Source organism: Nicotiana sylvestris, chromosome 12 (assembly GCF_000393655.2).
Source record: "Nicotiana sylvestris chromosome 12, ASM39365v2, whole genome shotgun sequence".
Lineage (NCBI taxonomy): Eukaryota > Viridiplantae > Streptophyta > Magnoliopsida > Solanales > Solanaceae > Nicotiana > Nicotiana sylvestris.
Window position 1 is genome coordinate 29612309 of NC_091068.1, and position 16233 is coordinate 29628541.

Below are 16233 nucleotides of genomic sequence, written 5' to 3' on the forward strand. Positions count from 1 at the left end.
CATCGGAAGTGATGAAGCTCCGTTAAGGTTCAAGTACTTGATTGCTCCTAGGGCCGTCACGGTACATCGGTTTCTGGATTTCCTAAAAATACCACGAACATTTCACCATCCAGATCTCGCCAAAGGTTTCTGCAGTCTCCGCCTCATATATGCTAGATACGGCCACGTGGGCGGGTTCAATAAGCCAGACTTCAAACTATGCAGTAGAGGTAACCGACAAAAGTGGGATGAACACAGGCTGGTAGCTTTTATGATAGCTTTTTTGGGCCTTATAGTGTTCCCAAGGAAAGATGGAAACATCGATCTAAAAGTAGTTGGGGTCGTCAGTACCTTGCTCACCCATGATAAGAATACTCTGGCGCCTATGATTATGGCTGACATCTTTCGGGCTCTCACTATTTGTCGAGCCGGGGGCGACTTTTTCGAAGGATGTAACCTATTGTTCCAAATGTGGATGACCGATCATTTGTGCCACCGCTCCCCGCTCTTGGGTTACGGTTCGCCCGAGAAGACTTGTATTGGAGAATTCTACACAAGAATCGAAAGGGTTAGTCTGCCCGAGGGAGTCATAGCTTGGACGTCATTCTTCCGAACTCTCACTGCCGACCAAATTCAGTGGACGCTCGGATGGCTGCCTATTGAGGAAATCATATACATGCCGGCAACCAGGCCCCACTTTCTGTTGATGGGACTTAAAAGCATCCAACCCTATGCACCGTATCGGGTTTTGAGGCAACTTGGGAGGTATCAAGTAGTGCCAAAATATGAAGACTTGAGTACCCAAGTGGTTGTAATCAGTCCGGATGGTCGGTTCCCCGAAGAAGAAGTTCTGGAGTGAGTGTCAACATCTGACGGCAAACACTTGTGTGTTGGATACAGCTAAAGGAGAAGTCTCCCCGGGGTATCACGCCTGGTTTAGGGGTGACATGTCCTGCGAGAGACCAACTAAAAGACCTCATCTCAGAGATTTCGCTGAGTCATCCCAGGAGCAATGGAACTGGTTAGCAAAGGAGAAAGATTATCGGACAGAGATCGGTGAGTTGAAACAACAGGTTGAAAGTCTGAAACTCAATAACAGTATGCAGGTCGCTGCAGATCGAGGCGAAAAGAATAGATTGGCCCAAGAAAATGAAGAACTTGGGGCCCAAATCCAGAAATTGAGAATGGCTCTTGATAAACAACCAAGGAGTCGATCAGACGAGCAGTTGATAAAAGGGCTGAGAAGTGAAGTCAGGGAATGGCGAGATGGTTTAGAAGAGTCTGAAAACGTCATGGCAGAGCTCAAAGTACAGTGGGGAACAAGAGCAGATAAGCATTGCCGATACTTGAATCAATTGAAACACGACCACGAGAAAACTCTTGCCAACATGAAGAGAAAAGTGGCTGCACTTGAGGTTAAAGCAGTTGAGCAGGCCGAGGATTTCCAAATTGAAAGCAGACACTGTTTCGACTTGTTGGCCCAACTGGAGGTAGAAGTACGGCAACTGAAAAATCAGAATATGCAGGATTCTCAAGAGTTAAAAACATGCAGTGACCAGATAAAATGCCTGTTTATAGAAAAGAGGCAAACTAGGGACAAGATTAGGACCATTGCCCATGCCATCATCAGAAGGTGTCTACGGTGTGAAAACATGACCAGCATTACTGTTCTCTCGGCAGTGATGGTTTATGTTAAGCAGACCATGCATGAGCTGGAACAACTTGAAAGGGATCTCACACCTAAGACCGCGGCAAGGCCGAATGATGCCCCGCGGGCACCAATTTTCGAAACCTTAATGCATTCATAGGTCGAGTCTGTATCTTAGCATCTTCGATCCATCTTTTCGCATCAGGGTGCATTAGTCCGTTTGAGTCTGTACATATTTTTAAGGTTTTTTATTTTCCCCTGTAATAGATTGAGTCCCTTGTACTTACTTGGTTGTAATAGATTGATTCAGTAATAAATCTGTGCTTCTTTTACACTTATCTGTTTTGAACTATGTAATGATCTGATTCACGCGGCATCGTGATACGTAGGCAATCCTCATCGGATCCGGTCACATTTTTAACTGCAAATAATAATAATAAAAAAACACAAAGAAAGAAAAATGGTGATAAATAAAAAAAAGCCTAAAGAGAAGCCGGAATGACGCATGTCTTTGTTGCAAGCATATAGAAACCCACCTAACTGTATAGGTGCATCACACCCCAATGTGAGATTGCATGTCTGTTGATTGTTTCAAACTAACCATTTGTTTGCTGATAAGTTCAGGTTCCTAGAAAAGTGGTTTGGTTTTGTGGTAATCTGGCCTCACATTCGTACTTCACGAGATCAAAAGGAAACGTTCAGCCACCCGTCGCTAAATCAAGAGGAAGTGTTCATACATACTTCACAAGGTCGAAAGGAAGTGTCGAAATGTCTTCAGAAGTTCCTCTGCCAACGATTCCTATTTCGGAGGAAAGTTCAATCTCAGCCATCCCAACTTCTGAGTCTGCAACGGTCAAGGAAAATAGAATTCTACGTCTCCGCATGATGGAAATGTGGGATGCCTAGGCCAATGGAAAAGAGCCACCAAGTGTGATTCCTGGATTCCCTGAGCTTTTTCCTAGGGCAAGTGGGACCTCCAACATCCCCATAAGTTATCCAACTACCCCACTGGGATTTCCTACCATCTCAGCCTACTTTACTGGAACACCTTCTGAGTCTCGCCCCCAGGTGTTAGCTTCCGGTGCAGCTTCAAACATATTCACTGCTCCACCTTGTTCAGCCACGGCACAACCTGTTTTACCCAGGCCTAACTTCGATTCATCATCCTTCACATTTCAAGCACCACCTCTTCCATTAGAACCTAGCCAGTTCACTACCAACGCTTACCCTCAGCCGTCTCGGTACGAGTTTATCGCAGGGCAGGAGAAAGCCGAGAAAATACCTGAACAAGAGGAAATGACCAGAAAAATGAGAAGCATGGAGCAAACTCTCAAAAATATACAGGGTCTGAGCGAGCAAAAGAGCGTATCTTACGCTGACCTGTGCATGTTCCCGCACGTACATCTGCCCTTGGGTTTCAAAACCCCAAAGTTTGAGAAATATGACGGGCATGGGGACCCCATAGCCCACCTCAAAAGGTACTACAACCAGTTGCGCGGAGCGGGCGGAAAAGAAGAGCTTCTTATGGCTTACTTTGGAGAAACTTTGATCAGCATTGCTTCTGAATGGTATACGGATCAGGAAGTATCTCGTTGGCACATTTGGGACGACTTGGCTCGGGATTTTGTCAGGCAGTTTCAATATAACATCGACATTGCCCCCGACAGGAATTCATTGTTGAATCTAAAGAAGAAGCCTTCGGAGAGCTTCCGAGAATATGCTGTCAAATGGCGCGAGCAAGCGGCCAGAGTCAAACCTCCGAAGGATGAAACAGAAATGGTCAGTGTTTTCCTTCAAGCCCAAGAGGCTGATGATTATCAAAACATGATGTTTACATTGGGAAAGCCGTTTGCTGAAGCCATCAAAATCGGTGAAATGGTGGAGAATGGGTTAAAACAGGGCGAATCTTGAGTCAGTCTGCTATAAGGGCCACCTCCCAAACAATCCAAGGCGGGTATGGAGGAGGAGCAAACCGAAAGAAGAAGGAAGAAGCAACAATGGCAACTTCGAGTGTAAGAAAACCTCATCCGTCCAGATTTCATTTCTCTGAAAGAGCCCCGCAACACTACTACCCCCATCAAGATGCGGCCTATGCTATGAACCTTCATCCCTACACAGTAATGAATGCGCAACCATATATTAGGCCATAACAACAATTTCACCAAAAGCGAGCTCAATTTCCAAGAAATCAACCTCCTCACCAAGCTTAGTATAATCCCCGACCTCCACAAAATAATCTCCCCTACAACACACGCACTCGAGAGCCGCCCAGGAAAACGGACTTCACACCTATTGGTGAGTCATATTCCAACCTTTTCCCTAAATTGGTCCAAATGGGTTTGTTACAACCCGTACCCCCAAATAGGCAAAACCCAGAGTCACCCTCTTACCAACCTGGTGCCCGATGTGCCTATCATTCTGGAGTGGAAGGGCATGACACTAAGAGTTGTTGGACTTTGAAAAGGGTTGTTGAAAACCTCATAGAACAAAAGCGGATAGTGTTAAAGGACGAAGACATTCCTAATGTGACCAACAACCTGTTACCGGCTCACAACAATGGACCAATTATTGGGATGATCTGCGAAGATAAAGAGTTTGATCCTGTCTTGAAAGCCATCACTGCAATCGCCGACATTGAGAAAAAGCCCAAGACGTATGCAAAGCAAGAAAAGGGGGACAAGAAGAGTAAATCCCCCCCTCAAAAGATAGAAAAAGCAGTGGAAACCAAAACTGAGGTAGTACCCTCGAAAGATGTCGTCCTTTATGTCCCCCGAGGTTCGAAGAAAGGACAAGTGACATTGAGCCCTCCAAGAAGGCTTGAGCTGAACAAAGGATCTAAAATGTATGTGTCCAAAGGGACCTATGCGGAACGGGGGCCAATAATTTCACCAAGGCTGAATGAGCCCGTGATTATTGGACGCGCGCCGCAGAGGCCCATGACAGATCCTACTACCGTCCCGTGGAATTATAACAAGGCGGTAGTAACCTACAAAGGAAAAGAAATCCTGGGAGAAGTAAATGAAACTAACCCAACTGAGAAATACCTCAACCTGGAGGAGTTGAATGATTCTACAAAGAGGCGTTTCCCACTCAAGAAACCAGTTAGTGCCGAGGAAGCGGAAGAGTTTTTCAGGAAAATGAAAACTGCGGACTACGAGATAATTGACCTACTCCGAAAGTGTCCCGCTCAGGTCTCGTTGTTGTCTCTATTAATGAATTCAACTGAGCATTAGAAAGTGTTGATCAAGACCCTCAACGAAGCTTACATCCAAATTGAAACTACCGTGGAATAGCTAGAGAGGATGGCAGAAAGATTCTTCATGATCAATCAGATTTCCTTCAGCAAAAATGATCTGCCCCCGGAAGGGGCCGCTCACAACAAGGCCCTCCACCTAACAGTTAAATGTGAAGGGTACTATGTGAAGAGGATCATGCTGGATGGCGGGTCCGGAGTAGATATCTGTCCCTTTCGACTCTGCAAAGAATGGAGATCGAGACAGGGAGAATCAGGCCCAACAGCGTATGTGTTCGTGCCTTTGACGGCATCAAAAGGGACACCCTAGGCGAGATCGATTTGATTTTGGCTATTGGACCTGTGGATTTTGAGGTGACCTTTCAGGTCCTAGATATGGATACTTCTTACAATTTCCTTCTAGGAAGGCCTTGGATTCATGCGGCGGAAGACATACCTTCTACTCTCCACCAGATGGTAAAATTTGTATATGAAAATCAAGAGATTATAGTCCACGGAGAGGATGAGCATTCAATTTATCGAGACCCGTCGGTTCCATGCCTCGAAGCTAAGGAGGGTAGTGAACACATAGTCTATCAAGTTTTCGAGGTTGTGGTCGCAGACCAATGCGAAGAAGGAAGCCCCTACCCTCAACCTTTTCTCTCAAAAGCGTCAGTTATGGTTGCCAAGGAAATGATCAGGTATGGTTATAAACCGGAGAAGGGACTCGGGGCATCATTGCAAGGTATCACCGAACCTATCACCTTACCTGCCACCGAAAAGTTCTTCGGTGTTGGTTTTTACGCCGAAGAAGCTGAAGTAATGTGGGCAAACCAACGGAAGAGCAATGGTTGGGTTTTATCTCAGCCAATTCCGCATCTTTACAGAACATTCGTCAGACCCAAGTACATTGAAGAAAGAGAGGATGAGACCTTCACGACCAAGGAAATTGAAGAAATCTGTGGGGTTGTGAGGCAAATGCTGTATGAAACCCATATGGTTCAGCCGGGAGAAGGCTCGAGCACCGCTGAGGTGCTTTACATGGGGCCTGGTGCCAAATTGCAAAACTGGAAGGCTACTCCGTTTCCGATCAAGCGGGAATCCTGGTAGACCAGTCTTGCCACCTTTTCTGCATCACGAGTTATTTTGGGGTGTAACTCGAATGATTTCCTTTTAGTTTCCTGTCCTTAAATTCTGATGTAAACCCTATTATCTTCAAAATTCAATGAAATGAAATTAATATTTCATCTTTCATCTTATTTATTCTCTCTGATTTTTTTTATTTTTTTGTTTGTTTTTTCTTTCAGTTCTAATAATGCGGTTTTAAATAACATGACATGCTTGCAGACTTCATGCCCAGATCCAAACATGCAGTCTAGCTGTGAAATAATGAACCAAGAAATGGAATACAATGAAGAAGAGGCTTTTAAGAAAATAAATCGAGAATTGGAACACTTTGAGAACAAACCTAAGCCGAATCTGAATGACACCGAACCGGTTAATTTAGGAACTCCTGAGGAAATTCGAGAGACCAAAATAAGCGTTCACACGGACGAGAGAACGCGAGACGCGATAGTTCAACTCCTTTTTGAATTTAAAGATGTGTTTGCTTGGTCATACGATGACATGCCAGGATTAGGTGTTGATCTAGTGGTGCATAAATTGCCAATTCACCCTGATTATCCTCTAGTTCAACAAAAGCAAAGAAAGTTCAAAACTGATGTCAGTGACAAGATTAAAGAATAAATCACCAAGCAACTGAAAACGGGAGTAATTCGGGTAGTCCAGTACACCACGTGGTTGGCGAATGTAGTTCCAGTGCCGAAAAAAGATGGGAAGACTCGGGTATGTGTGGATTATCGAGATTTGAACAGAGCGAGTCCTAAAGACAATTTCCCATTGCCCAACATACACATCCTTGTTGATAATTGCGCCAAACATGAGATCCAGTCTTTCGTAGATTGTTATGCTGGATATCATCAGGTGTTGATGGATGAAGAAGATGCCGAGAAGACTGCCTTCACTACACCATGGGGCATTTACTGTTACCGGGTTATGCCATTTGGTCTGAAGAATGCTGGGGCAACTTACATGAGAGCCATGACTGCCATTTTTCATGACATGATGCATCAAGAAATAGAGGTGTATGTGGACGACGTGATAGTCAAGTCCAGGACTCGGGACAATCATATCCAAGACTTGAGGAAATTCTTCGAGAGACTGAGAAAGTACGACTTGAAGCTGAACCCGGCCAAATGCGCCTTCGGAGTCCCATCAGGCAAGCTTTTGGGTTTCATAGTAAGCAGGAGAGGTATAGAGTTAGATCCAACAAAGATAAAATCTATCAGAGATCTACCTCCCCCAAGAACGAAGAAAGACGTGATGAGTCTGTTGGGCAGGTTAAACTATATCAGTCGATTCATTGCCCAGCTAACTAGCACGTGTGAGCCCATATTTAAGCTATTAAGGAAGGATGCAGCGATCAAATGGACGGCTGAGTGTCAAGGAGCTTTTGACAAGATCAAAGAATATCTTTTAAATCCCCCAGTTTTGGTCCCGCCAGAGCCAAAGAGACCCCTGTTCTTGTATCTGACAGTCTTGGAAAATTCTTTCGGTTGCATCCTCGGGCAACATGACATAACCAGAAAGAAGGAGCAGGCGATCTACTACTTGAGCAAGAAATTCACCGGCTACGAGGCCAAGTACACTCTGCTGGAAAGAACGTGTTGTGCTTTGACGTGGGTTGCTCAAAAATTGAGACATTATCTCCAAGCTCACACTACTTACCTCATAAGCAGGCTGGATCCTTTGAAGTATATATTTCAGAAACCAATGCCTACTGGAAGACTGGCCAAGTGGCAAATCTTGCTTACTGAATTTGACATAGTCTTTGTCACCCGCACGACAATGAAAGCCCAGGCATTAGCAGATTATTTGGCCAAAAATCCGGTTGATGAGGAATACCAGCCATTGAGTACTTATTTTCCAGATGAAGAAATAAATACCATAGAAGTGGTCTCGGAAAACACTCACGTTTGGAAGATGTTCTTTGATGGGTCCGTAAACACCAAAGGTGTAGGAATAGGGGCAATCTTGATCTCACCTGCTGGTCAACATTATCCGGCTACAGCTAGGCTTCGTTTCTTTTGCACGAATAATACAGCTGAATATGAAACCTACATTATGGGCATGAATATGGCGATCGATCAAGATGTTGGGGATTTGTTCATTATGGGGGACTCTGATTTGATTATCCGGCAAGCCCAGGGTGAATGGGAAACTCGAGATGTCAAGCTTATTCCTTACCGGCAACACGTAGAGGATCTCAACAAGCGGTTCAGATCAGTAGAGTTCAGGTATATCACGTGATGTCACAATGAATTAGCCGATGCACTTGCCACTTTAGCTTCAATGTTACCTTATCCAGGCAACGCCCACATCGATCCCTTGGAAATCCAAATCAGGGAAAGGCATGGTTACTTCAATGCCATCGAGGCAGGACCAAGTATCCAGTCATGGTACCAGGATGTTAAGAGGTTCTTGAAAACACAAGAATACCCCGAACATGCTACTGGAGATCAGAAGAGAACTATTAGGTGGCAGGCAAGTGGATTCTTTTTGAGCGGTGAGATATTGTATAAAAGAACCCCTGATCTCAACTTATTAAGATGTGTTGACGCCGAAGAAGCAGGCAGAATCATGCATGAAGTACATGCAGGAGTGTGTGGACCTCATATGAACGGGTACGTTTTGGCAAAGAAAATCCTGCGGGCCGGGTATTACTGGATAACCATGGAAAAGGACTGTTTCAGCTTCGTTCGAAAGTGTCATCAGTGTCAGGTGCATGGAGATCTAATTCACGCACCTCCCACAGAACTGCATCCCATGTCTGCACCTTGGCCATTTGTTGCCTGGGGTATGGATGTCATTGGTCCGATTGAGCCCAAAGCTTCAAATGGGCACAGATTCATATTGGTCGCTATCGACTACTTCACAAAATGGGTCGAGGCTGTCACTCTCAAATCAGTCACTAAAAAAGCCGTGGTGGATTTCATACATTCAAATCTTATCTGTCGTTTCGGTATTCCTACAACTATAATCACAGATAATGCAGCAAACCTGAATAGTCATTTGATGGAGGATATGTGCGAACAGTTCAAAATAACGCATAGGAATTCCACTCCTTATCGGCCCAAGGCCAACGGCGCTGTTGAAGCAGCGAACAAAAACATCAAGAAGATTTTGAGGAAGACAACCCAGAGTTCCAGACAATGGCATGAGCAGTTACCTTTTGCCCTGCTGGGATATCGCACTACAGTACGCACATCAGTAGGGGCAACCCCATACTTGTTGGTTTACGGGACCGAGGCTGTAATACCGGCAGAGGTAGAAATCCCTTCTCTCCGGATCATTGTTGAAGCTGAAATTGAAGACAGTGAGTGGGTCAAAACCCGTTTGGAATAGTTAACGCTGATTGATGAAGAGCGAATGGCTGCGGTCTGTCATGGGCAGTTGTACCAACAAAGAATGGCCCGTGCTTACAACAAGAAAGTGCGACCCAGGAATTTTGAAGTAGGTCAACTGGTGTTAAGGCGCATTCTTCCACATCACCAGGAAGCGAAAGGAAAATTTGCTCCTAATTGGAAAGGTCCATACATCATCAGGAAGATATTGCCCAGGGGAGCATTATATCTAGGTGATATTGAAGGAAAAGATCCTGACACAGCCGTGAATGCGGATGCAGTAAAGAGATACTATGTTTGAACTTGCTCTGACGATGTTTTTGCACATTTGAGAGGACGAAGGCTTTCATTCCCGCTACCCAAACACTCAAATCCTTTGCTAACCCTTTGAGCCGTTTACCTTTCTTTCATTACCCTCTTTGGAACCCGGAAGTGCTAGCTAAAATATATATATATATATATATATATATATATATATATATATATATATATATATATATATATATATATATATAATAAAAAAAAATCAAAGTTGCCTGAACTACATTTGACTTGATTCCGAAAGGATACGTAGGCAGCCTCTCTATGGGGTTCAGTCACACCAAAACAAAAATCCAGTTTTTCCCCAAAAGTTAAACTGGGGCAGACGTTATAATAATTCGGTGATAATCCCGCCTGGATGGTTCCAAAGTTGTAATTCGATCCAAGTTCTTTTGACCACAAACCCATTGCAAGTCCTTCCGATCAATCGACAAAAGTTTCTTCAAAATCAAAGGACGCAGTTGCTCGGATCCGATGCAGTCAGGATGAGAGAAATAAAATGAGAGAGTCTTATTGGTGAAAACCTACAGGCACCATAAGGCGATGGCGAGCAGAGAAATCAAAATGAGAGAGTCTTGTTAGTGAAAACTCATGACGAGCACTATAAGGCGACGGTAAGAAGAGAAATGAGAGAGGTCGGCTAGCAAAAACTCGCAAAGGGCGTTGTCGGCCGAAAAGAGGATTTCACCACAGAAGGTTCTGGCAAGGTTCCCTGGTTTGGAAACATAGATCCATTTGGTTCTTGAGAAAATGTAGGTTCGTGAGAGTCGGGCATCCAGTCCAAAAAGTAGGTTATGTCAATTTAAAGCCAGCATGCACCTCAGATAAGTTTTTCTTTTCCCCGAAAAGGATGCTTCTCTTTTTAAATTCATTTCCTCGCTCTTTGTTTACCTTTATTTGGATTCCTTTTCGGTTTAACCCTAAGCCCCAAAACATGCTAGAAAGAAAAGGTGGCAGGACCGGTTTCACAGGGCTCTGTCTGGCAAGAGGTGGAGAACATACCCGGCCTCAGTGATGCGTCAGTCTAATCCCGACTGATCGTGACGTTTGATTACCTCAAAATCCCCAAGCAGAGTGAGACGGAAGAAACAGAGCCGTACACGCGCAAATCATCGTGAAATCCTGAAATATTGAGTCTTATTAGTTTGAAAGGAGGTCGCCTTGGAAGCCAATCAATGGCGAATTTTCTCAACAGAAATGAGGCTTGGGACCAAGAAAAACAATGAAGGCCACAAAACCGACCACAATTTCAAACTAACAATTTTCCTTTGTTTGAAGTTGAAGCAGTTGCGATACAAAATGAACTAAGCAGGAAGCAGGTACAACCCTGCGAGAGGCAGGTGCAGTCAAAAGGAAATGCGCAAGGGTTAGAAATAGCTATGCTGCAATAATCAACCCGAAAGGGAAGTCTCCTCCCGATTCTTTCCTGCATTTTTTCTAACCCGATGATTTCCCCGGCATAACCCGAGGACTCTCTCCCTTTTCCGACATAACCCGATGACTTCCCCGGCATAACCCGAGGACTCTTTTCCTTTTCCGGCATAACCCGATGACTTCCCCGTCATAACCCGTGGACCTCCCTGGCATAACCCAGGGACCTCTTTCCCTTTTTCCGGCATAACCCGATGACTTCCCCGGCATAACCCGATGACTTCCCCGGCATAACCCGATGACTCTTTTCCTTTTCCGGCATAACCCGATGACTTTCCCGGCATAACCCGTGGACCTCCCTAGCATAACCCAGGGACCTCTTTCCCTTTCCGGCATAACCCGAGGACCTCTTTCCCTTTCCAGCATAACCCGATGACTTTCCTGGCATAACTCGAGGACTCTTTTCCTTTTCCGGCATAACCCGATAGCTTCCCCGGCATAACCCGTGGACCTCCCTGGCATAACCCAGGGACCTCTTTCCCTTTTCCGGCATAACCCGATGACTTCCCCGGCATAACCCGAGGACTCTTTCCCTTTCCCGGCATAACCCGTGGACCTCCCTAGCATAACCCAGGGACCTCTCTCCCTTTTCCGGCATAACCCGATGACTTCCCCGGCATAACCCGAGGACTCTTTCGCTTTTCCGGCATAACTCGATGACTTCCCCGGCATAACCCGAGGACTCTTTCCCTTTCCCGGCATAACCCGTGGACCTCCCTGGCATAACCAAGGGACCTCTTTCCCTTTTCCGGCATAACCCGATGACTTCCCCGGCATAACCCGAGGACTTTTTTCCTTTTCTGGCATAACCCGATGACTTCCCCGGCATAACCCGTGGACCTCCCTGGCATAACCCAGGAACCTCTTTCCCTCCCTAGCATAACCCAGGGACCTCTTTCCCTTTCCGCCATAACCTGAGGACCTCTTTCCCTTTCCGGCATAACCCAAGGACTCTCTCCCTTTTCCGGCATAACCCGATGACTTCCCCGGCATAACCCGAGGACTCTTTTCCTTTTCCGGCATAACCCGATGACTTGTCCGGCATAACCCGTGGACCTCCCTGGCATAACCCAGGGACCTCCCTGGCATAACCCAGGGACCTCTTTCCCTTTCCGGCATAACCCGAGGACTCTTTCCCTTTTCCGGCATAACCCGATGAATCTTCCCGACATAACCCGTGGACCTTTTCCGGCATAACCCGATGAATCTTCCTGGCATAACCCGATGAATCTTCCCGGCATAACCCGTGGACCCTTTCCAGCATAACCTGGCAATCCTCCCAATTTAGGGCTCCGATCCCTAAGTTGAGCAAGTTTCTATTTAGCCAGCATTAGAGCTCCAACCCCTGAACTGAGCGTTTTTTTCTGTTAGCCAGCATTAGGGCTCCAATCCCTGAATTGAGCGTTTTTTTTTCTGTTAGCCAGCATTAGGGCTCCAATCCCTGAACTGAGCATTTTTTCTGTTAGCCGACATTAGGGCTCCAATCCCTGAGTTGAGCAACCTTCCTTTTGCCGACATTAGGGCTCCAATCCCTGAGTTGTGCATTTTTACCTTTTGCGACATTAGAGCTCCAATCTCTGAGTTGCGCTTTATAGACTAGGGTTTTTTCCAATCCCCTCATCAGTGCTGTAAATTTTCATGACAATTAACTCACAAAATTTTCCTAGTGAAACTGGGACAGAAAATTTCGTTCGTTTGTTTTGTTGTCTCAGCAGGTCTGACCCTGAGGTGCATGGATCGAGACGACCTACGGGATGAGTCTCAATCCAGGATAAAGAAAAAAAGAAAAGAACAAAAGAAAAAAAGAAGATGTTCCCACATATTGGAACAAACAAAGGCAGGTCGCTCAAAAATTGGATCAAATTCCCGAGCTCCGCCAATCCCGTTTCATTCAATACTGTAGAAATAAACAAGCGCCTACAACTTGCGAGCATCAAGATTCGGATTGAAGTCTACAAGCAGAATCAGCTAAGACCCAAGATCAAGTTGCAAAAGAATTATAGATAGGAATCTTGTAACTAGCGGTTGACAGGCATAAGTAGTTAGTTCAGTTTCAATTTCCTTTGGTTGTAATATGGAGGTCAGTAAAGCGGTAGTAGCAACAGCAACAGCAGTAACAGCAAGCATTGCAATCCCGTGGTAGTCCCAGCTACCAAAATTTCCCGAACTACATTAACCCGATTCCCCTTTAGCCAGGGATATGTAGGAAACCTTTGAAACAAAGGTTCGGTTAAATCTTTTTCAAAAAAATGCTTCATACGGAGTACTCGGATGGGCAAAAATCGCTCACTTTATCTTTGCACGAGAACCCTTCGTGTCTTCGGGCAAAGAGGGGCAGCTGTAAGCACGTGATTTTTGCCCTATATGAGAATTACTCCCAAAAATTCAAAATAAAATGATTTTCCTTGGTGTGCAATTTTGAGAATTTTTGTGACATTTTTGGATAATTATTTGTATTTTGTCTGTGCATGTTTATTTGTTAAATTAATAAAAAATACAAAATATGTCGCATTTTGCATGTAGGATTTAATTCTACAATTATTAGTAATTAAATTTATTTTACAAAAATTAAAAATTACAAAAATAGACATCTTTTGCATTTTTAGCATTTAACGTCCAAATATACAATTTTATGCTTAATTATTACTTAATTGTGCGTTAATTGTTATTGGGAGTTAATTTGCGCTTTTATAACTTAATTTAGTTCTTAATAATAATTTAAGGATTCTTAGAATTTAGTTTTAGAAAAATAAAAGAAGAAAAGAGAGCAAAAATACAAAAAAAATCGGAATTAGGCCTCTTCTTCAAATTCAAGCCACAGGCCCAAAAAAATACCCAACCTTCCCCATGACCCAGTCCATTTCAAACCGGGTCGACCCAGTCCATAACCCAATACCCCTATTTCCCTATCTTTCAAAAAAAATAAACCTAACAGTCTTTTCTTTCACTGTTGAAGCCTGCCCCCCCCTCTCTTTCCTTCTTCTTCCTCAAGCTCCAAGCAAGCCATCAATGGCTACCCTCTTCACCATCTCCACACACACACACACCCTCATCCCCACGCCACACACAAAACCACATCGACAACATACACACGCACACAACCACGGCGATGTAATACACACACACCCGCGGCTTCACCAACATGAACGACCATCCATGAACGACCACGGCCTCGTTGCCTTTGCTCCAAAGCCAAGCGGCTTCTGCTGCTCCTGCTGCATCTAGCATGGTCGAGCAGTTGGTTCGAAAAACTGACCCTGTCACTCCAAACGACCAGCCCGTCTTTGCTGCTCCATTCCAGCTGCCTCGTCGAGCTGCTACTGCTTCACTGCTCCAGCAGTGTTACTGCTGCTTGCTCCGTCGAGCTCCACCATGAAAACCCAGTCTGTTGTTGCTTCATCTTCTCCAGCTCCTCCGTGCTGCTGCTGCTGCTCACGTTTTTGCTTCTTCTCCCCGCTGCTTCTGTTGTTGCTTCATCTTCTTTGTTTCGTCGAGCTCAAGTTGAGTGGTCGAGCTCCCGAGCTCCAGCCATGGACGTGAGGCTTCACTTCACTTGTCTCCATCCAAATGACTAGCTGTTACTGCTTCTTATTCACTACATACCCCATCGTTGTTGCTTCACGTTTGCTTCACCTCCTTCAGTTGCTTCTTAGGATCGTCTTCATCGTCGTTTGTTCGAGTTTTGGTTGGGGTCGTCAAAACAGTCCATACAAATTCGTCGTTGGTCAATCATTGTTCGTCGTTTCGATCCGGTTAGTGGGTTTTGAGTTTTATTTTTGTCCATATTTCGTTTTGATATTTCTCGAAGCTAAAATCGGTAAATGTTTGATTCTTGTTTTGTCCGTTGTTCATCGTTTTGTTAAATTTTAGTTTGTTCATGTGTTTTGTTGGTTTAATTTTCAGATTCAAATGAAAATTTAATTAATTGTTTTTCAGTTTATTTCATGTTAATTTTATTTATTTTTTGTAAAAAAAAGAATTGCTAGTTTAAGTTTAATATTGTTAGATTTAGTTTAAATCGCTTGAATCCGTTGTTTGTTGTTTAATATAGATTTAATTCATGTTCATTTTTTGTTTGAAGTTCGTTTTAATTCAGTGATTTAATGTGAAGTTATGTTTTGTTTTGTTTTTAATTTTTTAAATTCAATATATCTTTGTTGTAACTTTGTTGGATTTAATTTTAAAAGATCAATTGATTATTTGAAGTTTAGTGATTTGAATATGTTTATTTGTTTTGTTTAAGCTTAATTCAAGTTTAATTCGAATTTGAATAAAACTTGCTTGTTATTGTTGTTGAATCTTTTCATTTATGTCCATACTTTGTTTGATTGTTCTTGAATCCGAAATTAGTATAAGTTTGATTTTCTTGTTTATTGTTTATCATTTATGATTATTTCTTGAGTTTGTCTCATAATCTTGTTTAAGTTTAATATAGGAATTGTTGGTTGTAATGTTGTTAGATTTGATTTTAAGTTCAAATGATTATTGAATTTAGAAATCTGAATATACTTGTTTGTTGTTGTTTTTGTTGAATCTGAAAGTAGGTTTGTTTGTTGCTAAAAATATTGTTCAATCAAAATTTTAGTTGTTCTTTGTTGTTCATCATTTAGTTTGAATTTGTTGTTCGAATTTGTGTAGAAATTGGTCATATTGGCTATATTTTGGTTGAGTTTGATTAATTGATTGGTTATAGCTGATGGGGTAGTTTGGTAAATCGTAGTACGTTCAGGGGTAAAATGGTAATTGCAATAAGGTCGGAGGGGTAGTTTGGTAATTGAACATTTTATAATTTTTTATGTTAAGCATGGAGGACAAAATGTAATGGGGTGTGGGTGATATAATTGTTTAACATAAATGGGGGACAAGACATAATGTAGTGGAGGAGAATATGGTAATTGTTTATGTTAGGCATGGGGGACAAGATGTAATGGGGTGGAGTTGATATATTTGTTTAATGTAGTAGGGGATGAGTGGGAAGATAGTGGGTTTGGTAGGACAAAGTGGTTGTTATTAATTGATTAAAGGGTTTGGGATGGGATATAAATAAAAGGCTTGAATCAGATTTGAAGAGGACAGAATACAGAAGAAAATTTTAAGAGGGAGGAAATTCCGAAAAATACTAAGACTTTAGAAAAATAAAAAGAAAAACATTCTTGAAA